Source organism: Cydia strobilella, chromosome 18, assembly GCF_947568885.1.
Source record: "Cydia strobilella chromosome 18, ilCydStro3.1, whole genome shotgun sequence".
Lineage (NCBI taxonomy): Eukaryota > Metazoa > Arthropoda > Insecta > Lepidoptera > Tortricidae > Cydia > Cydia strobilella.
In genome coordinates this window covers 6398376-6413283 of record NC_086058.1, presented here as the reverse complement: position 1 = coordinate 6413283, position 14908 = coordinate 6398376, and the positions used below count along the sequence as shown (strand labels likewise).

At 37.7% G+C, this 14908-nt stretch overlaps 1 long non-coding RNA gene across 1 annotated transcript in view; it reads right to left on the bottom strand.

Moving 5' to 3' along the window:
• Positions 1-12931: 12931 nt before the first annotated feature.
• Positions 12932-14908, bottom strand: part of LOC134749454 (uncharacterized) — a 128989-nt gene continuing 127012 nt past the window's right edge. The window contains exon 3 of the long non-coding RNA XR_010128493.1: positions 12932-13050. This is a non-coding gene — a long non-coding RNA (uncharacterized LOC134749454). The remainder of the gene's footprint in view (positions 13051-14908) is intronic.

The window sequence follows — 14908 nt, the reverse complement described above, 5'->3', positions numbered from 1 at the left end:
ACGATTGGCGGCTTGTCTACGCACCCAAGGAGATCTTGTAAAACTGTCATTGTGACTACACTAGATTACGTGTATATTATGTCAGAAGATATTATTGTTAAATTAATACGTCTTTCCGTACCTAATCTTTAATCCTAGAGGAAACTTGAACGTGATAATATGAACATCGAATCTGGCAAGTTATGTAAAATTACGTGCGCAAAATGATGAATGTATTCCAAAATGGCGTCGATGATAAACTTCACAGAAACTATGTTATATTTGTATCGGTATCATTTAAAGTTCCGCGTTCAATTTTAGAGTTGCCTTAAGCTTAAAGCTTAACTAATTATTCTGTTGAAGTATCGTATGTTATCTTTGGTAACGTATCACTTTGTAACGTAACACGTATTCTACCTAGTTAATTTATTGGGTTTGGGTTTACAGATACCTTACCTACGAGTATATGGTGAACTTGCAGGTGATCGCAAAGATATCTTTGTAACGTTGAAAGTAGGTGTTGTTCTATTCTTTTAAGTTATTAAGACGATAGAGGACGACCGCTTTTCCATACAAACGTATTCCCCATTTTCCTCTTTGGACGCTTTCTCTCTGCGCAAACTGGACGATTGTTTATTTTCGTATTTAAATATACAAGCCGGTTTTTTTTTAATTAAGTAGATAAATGGTAAATGATGACAATAATATATACTTACGGCCTAATGTATGATCCCTGATCTATAAAATATACATATAATATCCATCAAACTTCCAAATCTAAGTAGTCAATAAACGACGAACATTGAAGTGTCACGTGGCACATAGATGTATCGCGAGTCCCTTATTGCTTTTCGAGTTCTCTCAGGAATGTTTTTATTGCCGAGTTCCCGTGGTTTTTTCCAAGTTCGCTGAATCACATTACACCGCTCAGCTGTGGAACGCAGTTTGCCTCAAAACAATTTTATCTTACGAATCTTCAACAGTTTGAAGGATTATGAAATTAAATGATTTTTTGTTGAACAGTTTTATAGCCACAAGACAAAATTGTACGCTTTGAACACTTTATGTTAATGTTAAAAGCCACAAAAAAAAACTTTTGTGTTAAAAAAAACTGTTGTTCGAAGAAAATTTGAGTAGGTAAATGTCAAGAATAGATATCTACCAGAATAAGTACCATACATATATTATCATCTATTTACTTAAATCAATTTCTACTACTTATATGTGATAATTGACTTAAAATGCACAAATATTCAACCATAAAAAAGTGATTAAAGTGTGACTAAGTATTAGATTGATTCACGAAAACTGGCGCGGTTTATATACGAGAATTTCGACAGTCCAGTACATATTACAGTACCAGTCCAGCGCCAGCTCTTTTGAAAAATTTGAAATATTCTATAACTAGCGTGTAAATGAAAAAGTAGCTTTAGTGTAATTTTATTGGATTTAATAATGTTGGATATTATATTATATATCCCCTCAGCTGTGGGAAAGGCCGACAGGCTCAATCAACTTTGATATATATTTATGATATATATAAAATTCAAAATTGCTCGTGCCCCCTAGACCCGTTCACAGGTGAGGGGATATACAAACGAGCAACAAAGCGACTCACAAATAATAAATTGCAATATTCATTAACCGATGGAACGTCAAGCAATATTGCTCACGAAGCACTTAACAGAATGGCTCGTCAACACAATTAATATCCAAAACAATAAATATCGGAGACGCCATCAGTGTCGTATCCAAGTAATCGAGATAAAGAGATACAGTACCCTGCGATAAATATTTCACATCGGCCTTTGGTAAGAGACTGTTAACTTCGGCTTCGTAGGCTTTATTAATCATTTTCGTATTAATTTCAGATATATTATAAACAAGTAACATGCGTTAAAAAAATTTCTTTTGCCACCCCGGCGGCGATAGGAACTTTCGGGGGAGGTGTAATATGGCAATTAGCCACTTTCAGTGTTTAGAAGTAACACACTGGATTACTGCGACATAAACGCATATTGCTTGTGTCAGCGCAACCTGGCGTGTATATTATAGGCAGGCATTTACAGATTCTAATACTATATCGCTTACTGTGCTGTACGTGTTTCACTACATACTCCCTGCCACTACTCGAGACGATATATAACAAGATTCATCGTGTTATTTGAGTAAAAACACAAATGTTTTGGTTTTATGTATGTATTTTCGATGAAAAACATATTGATAATTGGAAAAATCGATGAAACATTACGTTCTGATCAACTAAAATGATACCTTACCTGTAAGTAATAAAGGTAAAATTTAATTTTTAACAAGCAGAATCGTTTGCGATCGATGCTATTACGAGTAAGCTTAGAATAAAAGTGGAAAAATTACTGTCTTGGGTGAAACTTGAACTCACAGCGAAGTGTAACGCTCTTACGGTAAATGTCGCTAGGGTCTCTTAAACCCATATGGTGGAAAGATTCGCTGGCTGTGGATGAGGTCTTGGTGGCTTATTTGGCAGAGCGCTGGACTATCGATCCAGAGGCCGTGAGTTCAAAACTAACTTAAGGCAGTAATTTTCCACTTTTAAATTTATTCTAAACGTAAAGAAACTTACTTTAAAAATATATTTTTTTTTTTCAAAATCTTATACCTATTTAAGTTGCTTTCGTATAGTAATTGGCTTTAAGATTTATTAATGACTAAGGATATATACTTAATATAACACTAAAATGTTTTATGAGAGTAACATAAGTATCTTATGTGTAAACCTGATTGAAGGGTCCGGGTGTCGGGTATTGCGACACGAATTAATGAGAATAGAGAACAAGCGGTCTTGGCGTGCATAAACCTTATTTCCCTGTAGGTCGGCGTGACCGCAAACTTTCAGTACAACTCCGTCGAATGGAAAAACTTTATTTATATTTGAGTTGGGCGAGCGGGTTTCTGAATACAAAATCAGATTGGCGCAGGGCGCGGTAACAATTCATGTCGCCTCTACGCCTCCACTATATTCTTCATAAAATATCATCGATTTATTTACGTATGCCGCGGTGTTATCGACGTCGGAGTTGATTTAAAGGTTACTTGTGAGTCTTTTGTGCTTAGAATTTAGGGGGTTCGGAAAAATTTCAATCACAAAAATCTTAACAAAAAAGAACGTATTACGTTCCTCATGGAACCCATTATCAGAACTGGATCTCGACAAAAACGTTCCCTAAAAACCACAGGTACAAATTAGACAAACTAGCTCCATGCATAATTTTTTTTAAATTTTTGTAATCATAATTTATATCGTTTGAACACCGGAAAAAATAAAAATACTTTTGTAAACCTAAACCAACCAACCAAACCATTATTTTATTAAAAAATATTTTAAATGTTAAAAAATGTTGAGCGTGTACAACTTGTATAGTAAAGGTAGTGTACCAATGTCCCGCTAGATGGCGCTGTTCCCTCCGCGTTGTTCTGTACATCGCGGTGTTAAGATTTTTCTTAGATTGTATAAGTAGTCTGTCATGTTTTTGTTTACCAACCTCAATAAACCACCTATTTCGGATGAACAGTTTTGTTTGATTTGTTCATGGTCCTTCGTGTCGCCGGATTCCGGCAGGAATAGTAGTGGAAACGTTTTTGCGTAAATAAAAATAAACAATTCGTCAATTGGACGAATTGTTTAACGCGCACCTATGGGCAGTGGATTGCTGTTCGGGGCGATTTCAGCAAGTACGTGAGGAGCGTACGACTGCATCCAGGCTGCCGACAGAGGGCGCCTTGGAAGGAAGCCTACAACAGCGAGCGAGCAATCTACACCCGTGACGTCACGGAAGGATATGGTGCAAACGTGAACAGCCAGGTGACAAAATCAATGGTCAAACAACTGTGAGTACTTTTACAATTTTTAAAGAAATAACAACCTTTAATCCAGTGTCATAAGGTTCAGTGTTTTCATAGTGGTCAAGTAGTAAAAAAGTGTTGTGCAAATTTGAGCCTTGTGTCTAAGAATTGGAAAACTTTAAAAAATTAATCATCGAATCGAGAATCAAGTCAATTTGAACTTTAAGTGCATTAGCTTATTAACTTAGAATAATTTAGTTTAAGGAAATTAGTTCCGACGGGGAACCTATGCCCGATTTCTGGTAGAAATTAAATCTTAAAAACACTTGTAAAATTCTAAAAACTTATCCTATACACTTGTAAAATTTTAAAACTTTATTCTATAGACTTAGAAAAATTCCATCTGAAAAAACACTTGTAAAATTTTAAAAACTTATTCTATACACTTGTACAATTTTAAAACTTTATTCTATAGACTTAGAAGAATTCCATCCGGTAAACACTTGTAAAATTTTTAGGTTTATTCTATAGACATTAGGTCCTATAAACACTTGTAAAATTTTGTTAACGCATTATAGGAACTTAGAAAGTTAGTGTCATATTACGCTGGATACTTATTCAATTTTAGAATTTTGATTAGAAATACATTTACATAGAACCCATACAACATGGAAGCCTTGATTGCAAGCCAAGAGGATATAAATAAGCGTATGAATAAAGCTCGAACGAATTACAAAAAATCTCCGAAAGAGCGTATAACAGTAAAGTATATAGAAGTTAGGATAGAAACTTTGGATGAATTGTGGACGGAATTTCTGTTGGGTCACAAAAGATTAATGGAAAATCATCACAAAGAAATAAAGTCGTCAACTTATGTTCAGAGCGATATGTATGATATCACTCAGGAATTGTATGTAGAGTTTAAGACTGAGTTAAAATCAGTTGCTGAAACTTTGGTCACTGACCATATTCAAGAACAATCCATGCAATTCCCAGGTACATCACCCGCTGTGTTAAAAAACAACTCAGTGAAATTACCAAAAATTGTTATTCCGACCTTTTCGGGCAAATATAGAGAATGGACTACTTTCCGTGATTTATTTGAGTCCCTTATTCACAATAATGAGTCCATAGACAATGTACAAAAAATGCACTATTTAAAAGGGTATTTGTCTGGAGAGGCGGAACAATTGCTTCGTCAAATTCCGATATCTAATTCCAATTATAACAAATGTTGGGAATGCTTAAAACAAAGATATAACAATAAAAGATTCATGTGTCAAACTATTTTAAAACGCTTTTTATCTCAAAAAAACGCAACTTGTGAGTCAGCAAATTTCTTAAAGGAATTAATTGATACTAGTTCAGACTGTCTACATGCTCTAAAAAATATAGGCATAGACGTCAATGCTTGGGACGCCATAGTGATTCATTTGCTCACTCTCAAGTTAGACCCAGAAACAAGAAAGCAGTGGGAGTTGACTGCATCAATGCAAACCACAGAGGAGACCTTACCGACCTTTGAGCAATTCAAAGATTTTATAACAAATCGATTTAGAGCTTTAGAGTTTATAGAAACCAAGAAAACTGTTAATCATAACCCCACCCCTATAACTTATAAGGCACGCGCCTTGCATGTAGCTCAAGGCAGTCAATGCCCGTTTTGTTCAGAATCTCACAAAATAATATTCTGTAAACAATTCGTCAAGCAAGACGTAGACTCACGACGCGAGTTTGTCCAAACCAAGGGTTTATGTTTTAACTGTTTAGGCGGATTCCATTCAGCGAAGGTATGCCAGAATCCCACACCATGTAGAGTTTGTAAACGCCGCCACCACTCATTACTTCATCCCAAAAATGGTCCTGGTGCCAGTGTTTCTTCCGACGAGGTAGCTGAAGGTACAACTAATGTTGGTACAATGGAAGACATGGAAGAATTAACTGACTCAGAACCAACAGATATTACGACTTGTTTTTCTTCGGGTGATCAGGGTCAAGTACTGTTAGCCACTGCAGTTGTTGGAGCCCAGTCGAGGAACAATGAATATTATCCCGTGCGAGCAATGATAGATCCATGTTCTCAAGCTTCATTTATTACGGAGGCAACGGCTCAATATCTGGGACTGAAACGTATCCCAGTCCGCAGTAACATATTTGGTCTGGGAGGACAAAAGAATGCAACACCAAGGTCGAGGGTGATACTAAATTTGCAATCATTGATACATCCTGAAGAAAGGCTTTCAGTAAAGGCATATGTACTGAGTACAATTACTACTATTATGCCAGCCAAGAAAGTGGTAGATTTGGGCTCAATAGACGTCACAGGATTACCACTGGCTGATCCAAATTATCACACGCCTAACAAAATTGACGTCTTGTTAGGTGCAGTAGTTTATAGCCAGATTGTTTCGGGAGAAATAAGGAAAAACAAAGAAAAAACTCTTGTAGCCCAAGCAACGTCGTTGGGTTGGATTATAATGGGAGCGACTGGATCCAAACAAAATGTATCCAATGTATCTGTGTTCCATACTTACCTTGTTGGAGATGATCTGCTTAAGAAATTCTGGGAATTAGAGTCTGATGTGTCTATGGTCAAAGGTCACGACCTGTGGACAGAAGAAGAGAAAAGATGCGAGGAAATATTTGCAGCTTCTACTTCTAGAGATGATACGGGAAGATATGTTGTAAAGCTCCCGTTTGCTGACGACGACCCTGGCTGCAAATATGGCGAATCTAGAGATGTAGCAGAAAAAAGATTTTATACACTGGAAAAGAGATTAAATAAAAACCCGGAACTTCTATCACAATATAAAAATGTAATAGATGAATACTTACAATTAGGACATATGGAGAAAGTACCTGAAAAAGAGAAAAATAAAATAGACGCTGTATACTTACCCCACCACGCTGTGGTGAAAAAGGAGAGAGAAACAACCAAGGTTAGGGTTGTTTTTGACGCTTCCTGCAAAGGAAAGAATGGAGTGTCATTAAATGATAATCTTATGATTGGACCAAAATTACAACCAGATTTACGACATTTAGTACTTCGCTGGAGACTATATCCCATTTCGCTAGTATCAGATATCGTAAAGATGTACAGACAAGTCAAGGTAAAGGACGAAGATGCCAACTTTCAAAGGTTATTATGGAGAGATAATCCTGATTCAGAGCTGCAAGATTATAGACTACTCAGAGTAACTTTTGGTACGGCTAGTGCACCATATTTGGCCGTCAAGGCTTTACAACAAATAGCACTAGATGAAGGAGAACATTACCCTTTAGCCACTGAAAGAACACTCAAAGACTTCTATATGGATGACTTCATGACAGGTTGCGAAACGGAAGAAGAAGGGATTCAAATTTACAGGGAAATGAATGAATTATTGGGAAAGGCCGGATTTACTTTACAGAAATGGACTACTAGCAGCAATGACTTATTGGAGATGATTAAAAGAGAGAAAGAGGATGTGGGGAGTGGAATAGAAATTAAACAGGATGAAATAATCAAAATTTTAGGACTTACCTGGAATCGAGAAAGTGATGAATTTCACTACGCCGTGTCACTTACACCTATGAAAATACCGGTAACAAAAAGAAATATAATTTCGGATATTTCGAGATTATTCGACCCATTGGGTTGGGTAGCTCCTTGTGTAATTTTAGCAAAGGTTATGATCCAGAAGTTGTGGCTGACAGGAATAACCTGGGATGAGGAAGTTCCTAGCAACCTAATAAACGAATGGAGTACTTATCGTGAAGAATTGGCAATGCTTACACAGGTTCATATTCCAAGATGGATCAGATTAAAGAAAACTAGCAAGAAAATAGAACTCCATGGGTTTAGCGATGCATCAAAAATCGCATTTGCTGCTGTGGTGTATGTCCGAATAGTAGACGAAACAGAAGATGTAACGGTCACTCTAGTGTCGGCAAAAACAAAGGTTGCTACAATTAAACAAGTGTCCATACCCAGACTGGAACTTTGTGGGGCGGTTCTTCTAACCAGGCTTTTAATGGAAATTTCGGAGAATCTAAATGTCAACAAGGGTGACATTCATGCGTGGACGGATTCTACAGTCGTCCTAGCTTGGCTTAACAGCCACCCAAATAGGTGGAAAACATTCGTCGCGAACAGAGTGTCCGAAATATTAACTACATTAGATGCCAACCAATGGTCCCACGTCCCATCCAAGCTTAATCCTGCAGATTATGCCTCACGAGGCTTACGTCCATCAGAGCTTACAACTACTTCTATGTGGTTTAATGGACCAGAGTACCTTCAAAAAGAACCAATAAAATATGACAGACCAAAAAACATAGTCACAGATCTCGAAGTAGCAAAGGTCTTGCATATTACAAGTGATTGTACAATTTGGGATAGGTTTTCATCGTTATCACGACTGATCCGAGTTATTGCTTATTGCAGACGTTTCTTAAACTCAAGAAGGTCTGTCACTGAAAGATATAACACCAAATATTTAACCAGTAAAGAACTAAAGGAAGCTCTCTACGTTTGCATACGGCAATGCCAAAAAGAATATTTTGAAGAAGAAATTAAGAAGTTAAAAAACAAAGAAACACAAATGCCACGAGGTTCAAACTTAAAGTCTCTGAATCCATTTTTAGATGAGCAGGAAATTATGAGAGTTGGAGGGCGATTAGCAAATACTACCCACTTAAGCAACGATAGGCAGCATCCAATCTTGCTGCCCAAGATCTCTACATTATCACGTCTGATAGTAATGGACGCTCACATGAAGACTTTACATGGTGCACCACAAATTATGCAAAATTACATTAATTCAAGGTATTGGATTTTAGGATCAAAAGATTTGGTAAATGCCTGCTTCAGAAAGTGTGTGACATGTATCAGACATTCTACAGCAAGTCGATCTCAATCTCAATTAATGGGACAATTACCAGCAGCAAGGGTTACACCAGCACGTCCGTTCAAATTTTGTGGTGTCGACTATGCCGGCCCTATCCACCTCCGAACGTCTGGAGGGCGTGGACACAGATCCTTTAAAGGGTATATATGCCTATTTATTTGTATGTCCACGCGAGCTGTCCATATCGAAGTAGTCAGCAGCCTTACAACTGAAGGGTTCATACAAGCCTTTAAACGATTGGTAGCTAGACGTGGACCGTGCCAAGAAATTTGGAGTGACAATGGAACAAATTTTCAGGGTGCCTCCAGAGAACTTAAATTATTGCTACAAGCGGAGAATAAAAATATGTTGTCAGAAATCGCAGAAGCTTTGGCAACCGAAGGCACCACATGGCATTTTATTCCGCCACATGCTCCCAATTTCGGCGGCTTGTGGGAAGCAGGTATCAAATCCGCAAAGTACCACCTAAAAAGGGTCATAGGTGAATCCACGCTGACGTATGAAGAAATGGCGACGGTATTGGCTCAGGTTGAAGCTTGTTTAAACTCTAGACCCCTGACCCGTATAAACAATGATCCAGATAATATAAATGTCTTGACACCTGGACATTTCTTGGTTGGAGAACCACTGGTTACCGTGCCAGATTACAATTACTCGAACACTAATGTTAGCAGTTTGCGCAGGTGGCAGTTTACGCAACGCATGGTCCAAGATTTCTGGCGAAAATGGTCAAATGAATACCTCACAAGGTTTTTACATCGTTATAAATGGTCTCAACAGACTCCAGAACCCAACATTGGAGATGTTGTCCTAATCAAGGAAGACGATTTGCCTCCCAGTCGTTGGCTGCTTGGTAGAGTTGTTAACAAACACCCTGGTGCGGACAACATAACTCGCGTTGTTACTTTACGTTCAAAGGGGTCATTAATGAAACGCCCAACCTCCAAACTGTGTGTTCTGCCAGTTAGTAATTAAGTTGCATGTAAAATTAAAAGTTGTCATTTCCTATTATTAAGTTTCGTCCCAGATGGACAATATGATGTTAGTTTTAAGTCTAACTTACATTATATATGTTTTTTTGGTCAATTATGGACCAAGGCCTTTTAGTTTTAAGTCAGTGTGATTTCTGTTTGTCACATTTTTCTAATTAAGAGTACTCTTCTTATGTAAACAATAAGAAGAAATGTATATTTCCATAACTTAGATTACTTACCTAGTTTACGTTCTTAGTTTGTTAGTTTAATTTTGTTAGCCCTTAAGGAAGGTTTTACCCATCTACTCATCGTTTTTATAAAATTCTGTCACGGTGGGCGGTATCTTCCTATAATTAAAGAACGTAAGACGTTCCTTGGTGGGCGGTATGTACAACTTGTATAGTAAAGGTAGTGTACCAATGTCCCGCTAGATGGCGCTGTTCCCTCCGCGTTGTTCTGTACATCGCGGTGTTAAGATTTTTCTTAGATTGTATAAGTAGTCTGTCATGTTTTTGTTTACCAACCTCAATAAACCACCTATTTCGTATGAACAGTTTTGTTTGATTTGTTCAGAGCGGTTGAAACGCACATAATGTATTTTGTCACACTTTACTGCCAAATATAGCTATACTCGTACATATTATAGCGTAAATGAGAGGCGAAAATGATATCTGCTATTTTACCGTTAGTTGTCAATTTAAATATGTCCTTAAAAAACTACATTGCTCTATAATGGAATACAAATTCTCTACAATGAAAAAGTGTTTTCTTTAGACGTCTTGAACACACCATAAAACGGTAGTAAAGCGTGTCATCGCTTTCCAAGTAGGTAAGTGTTTTCAATTGTAACACCGTGTATTATTACATAAAGTGGCAGTTTATGTAATGATTAAGATAATGATAAAAAATGAAGAAGACGAATAAAGAACGAGTGACGAATACATAAAGATACGAAATAAGAAATAAACGAAAATGAATGAGACGCAATGCTGATACCGATTTGGCTCGCGACATCTCACTCGACTGACACCGAGAGGGATCCGAGACGTTAGCATACTTCATAAATTTCTCTAGCTCCTGTCTCCTTAAACTATGAAGTTGGAAAAGCAACCTTGCTCTATACACTGATTTAAACTTTCACGATTTTTACTCATTATTATTTACAACGACGGGACTTAATCGCGTAAAATAGTTTTAAATTTACCTCCGACGTTTCGGGGACGGCGTTGTCCCCGTGGTCTCGGAGAAGACTCGAGTCTTTAGTGAGAACTATTTTACGCGATTAAGTCCCGTCGTTGTAAATAATAACCTTGCTCTATGCTAAATAAAGTGTATCAACTAAAAAGGCATAGTCGAGGCAGCAGAAGCCGAAAATAGATTTTGTTTATTCCTCAAAAGAATTACGAAATGAGACAAATCGGTGAAATATTCGGCTTAGCCTCTTCTGTCCCAATTTGTTATTGTGTCTTATTTCATTAGTCATTCGTTTCTGCGATAAATCTTCCCTTAATATAGTCAGCGGGAGTCAAGCTATTATTCGGATTTTGTTGACAACATTAACTTAAAAGCCGGGCTTTATATATCAAGATACTTATTATATACGAAGTGTACACCAGTGTAAATTTATTTAGATGAATTAACAACAGCTATAGATGCAGACGAATTGTTTTATTTAAAAGTACTTTTTAGCAATATTTATTACCGGCGACAAAGTAATTAAAGAGTTTGGTAGGTGATCAATTGATCATTGACCAATGAATGAAGCTTATTTAAAAATATACGATTGCCAACAAATATTAAAAAAAACTAAACATTTCTAGGTACAAAGATATTCCTGATTAAGGCAATAACATATCCATGGTCCATATCCACAATGCCGACCTGTGACGTCTTTTCTTCCTATTATAAATGTACCTACCTATGTATTATGTCGTGTAAAAGACGAAAAGAAAAAAGATATTCACATGAAAAATATATATCAAGAGACGTTATAAAACAATGCTTTAAAGGTGAGATTTAGATAGCGACAGCAGCAACATTACCGTTGGAACGTCTGTTGCAGCGTTGACTTGAGCGGACGGCGTCACTGTCAATTTATCATCTGCCACCTTAAAGTCACGTTTAATGTCGATCAAAACACGTTCAGTGGGTCGGATCAATGTACGATTAGCGGAAAATATTGCTCCGAACGAAAACTGATTAACTATCACAATTGCAGTGTAAATTAAACATTCCGTTTACGAGACTAATGCTAAGCCCGAACAGGCGCAGTTGAGGTCTAGCGCTGATCAAATTGCGGCCGCGGGTCGATATTGGCGAACTAACAACCAAATCAACGCAAACTTTCGTCCAGGACTCGCAACATCAGTGCTGGATTGGTTTGGTTGAATCCGTACTTAAGTAACCTACAGATAAAACGAGGTTTAGAGTTTAACTAAATTCAGCACATTGTGATCTTTGAACTTGAGATACAAGTAACTTGCATCGCTGTGTCGTAGATAAGTTTTGTTTCGACTATTTTGTCTGTTTTATTGACCAAAATATATATTTAAATTTTAGGTACAAGCGTCATTCACTTGCTGTTTTTCATTCTCGAAGATTAAAAGCCCTTTAGTGGACGTCCCTTTCAAAAGGATTTGTCAGTCGAAAGGCTTATTTGACTTTCCTTAACCAAATATACCGCTAATTAAAACACAATCCATTATTAGCTGTGTACATGAGATAAGATACATTACTTTTTTGACACACATATGAAGTTCTACAAAAAATTACGCTTTTGTCATGATTAGCGTCATCCCTTTATTTCCTCACACCATGCACTTCACACTTATCCAATATCAATATCAACCCTTTCGAATATGTGCTTTACGAAGAAGATGCAAGACTACATTTGCCATATATATTGAAATGTTTGAGGGTCTACACACTTTCTGACCCCAAAGGCCACACCTGCAACTTAATAATATTGTTGTGGGGGCTTTTGTCACTGTCATGGGTCAAAACCAGACATTAGGTTCTCCCGAATCCTTCCCACGGGTCAGTTTGGAAAAGCTTGCGGGCTGGACCCGGCCTGAGGGCATTAGTTCGGGTGCGCTCGATTTACGGCTGCCATGGGCAGTTCTTAAGGCAGGCTTATAATAGTCGAGATAAGGAACGCCTCACACAAATCATGCGTTAAAGACGTATAACGTGATTTGCTGTTAAAAGTTGTAAATTCTGTGGTTTGGCATCCCCCGCGTTAGAGCAAAGCCTAGTAAAATGACATACCTGATAATCTCCCCTAGTGGAGCACGTGAGCGTGGCGCCCGTGTTGTTGGTGAACTCCACGTGACGCGGTGGCTCCTGCAGCGGCGGCACCCGCCGCGGCTCCGGCGACGCCCGCACTGCTGCAACAACACAATTATTACTCATGGTGACCTTATAACACTAAACTCTCGCGTTTTGTACACATAATTAATGTCATTACTGACGTTTCAACTAGGTTGCACTAGCTGTGGTTCCGTGATCACAACTCAAATCCCATAGGTCCCATAGGTGGACCTAACGCGATAAAATTTCATTATTTTACCTTTTTTCCGACGTTTCAACTAGGTTGCACTAAAGCTGTGGTTCCGTGACCACAGCTAGTGCAACTTAGTTGAAATAGGTAAAATAATGATAATCGCGTTAGACCCGGTTATGACATTAATTACATGGTGACCTTGTTTAGTGTTTATGTACAGTCAACAAAACTTAATCATTTGCCTATGCTTAGCACCCTTGTTAGGTACATTATTCTAAATTCGAATCCCAATAAGAATATTTGTGTGTATATGGTTGCGCTGTTATACTGTTCTTCTTCCTCGCGTTATCCCGGCATTTTTGCCACGGCTCATGGAAGCCGGGGGTCCGCTTGGCAACTAATCCCATGACTTGGCGTAGGCACTAGTTTTTACGGCAGCGACTGCCATCTGACCCTCACTTTACCCAGAGGGTAAACTAGACCTTATTGGGATTAGTCCGGTTTCCTCACGATGTTTTCCTTCACCGAAAAGCGACTGGTAAATATCAAAATTAAATGATATTTAGTATGTTCCGAAAAACTCATAGGTACGAGCCGGGGTTTGAACCCGCGACCTCCGGATTGAAAGTCGTACGCTCTTGCCGCTGGGCCACCAGCGCTTTTGTTGCGATGTTGTATGTTAACACTTGCACTGTTATACTATTAACAGTGTAAAAGTAACGAAACTAACGAGTATTAATTTATTTTATGTAAACGTGAATGTGGTGTATGCCACGATATAAGTAGGTAGGTACGACAAAAGTACGATCATCCTAAGAAATACAAAATAATAGATAATTGTGTCACAAGGGAGCAAAATTACATGTTTACGGCGAGGGCGTACATTGGATCCTGAACGAAGCGAAGGATTCTATAATTGAATCCTGATTGAGTAAAATAGAATAGGATTCAAGTGTTAACGCCCAAGGTGGAAATAATTTTGCTAACCATGTGATACATACTGCTTTTCCATCACCTATGACGAAATTATTATGTTCTAAAATATTATTTAACCTAAAAATAGTATGTATAAAAGAAATAAAATCGTGTCCTTGTACAGAAAAGTGCCACTTTGATCCCTCCTTTTGTCTCTTTTATTTACTACAAAGAGGTTAACTTAATGTACCTATTTAATATGAAATGTTCCCATTAGGTTTTCAAATTGCTAAGTGATTCTTTGCTTTTACATACCACACCGATGTATGAATATGGAATTTAGTAAAACGCTGGATAGTCCAAGTATGCAGCAAAGCTATCCGCCACGGTAACGTACCAAAATAATAAAAGATAATGTCGTCGGAGTCTCACATAACTTTAGAAACGCTGGTCAGACATCCCCCCTCCTTAGAGGCCGGTTTTCACAGATAAAATTGAAAATAGGAAAGTAGCGACGTTTCGACGCTTTATTCATTCAATATTTACCAGAAACCATTATTTGTTGAGGGACAGATTCGTGCTGCTTTGTGAAAGATGAAACATCTTAAAACGAGGAAAATAAGATGTTAAAACGTGAAACAAATGAGGGTTTTGAGGAGTCAAAAAATTTCATCAAACAGGCGGGCCCGTCTTTCTCGTCTGTCTTGTGTCGTCGCTCTATTACGTTTATTAATACGAGTACTTAACCTCGCGTCGTAATGTAATGCAAAAGTAATGAGTAATGATATTATTAACACGTCCTATTCTAAGCATAGGTAGACTTAAAA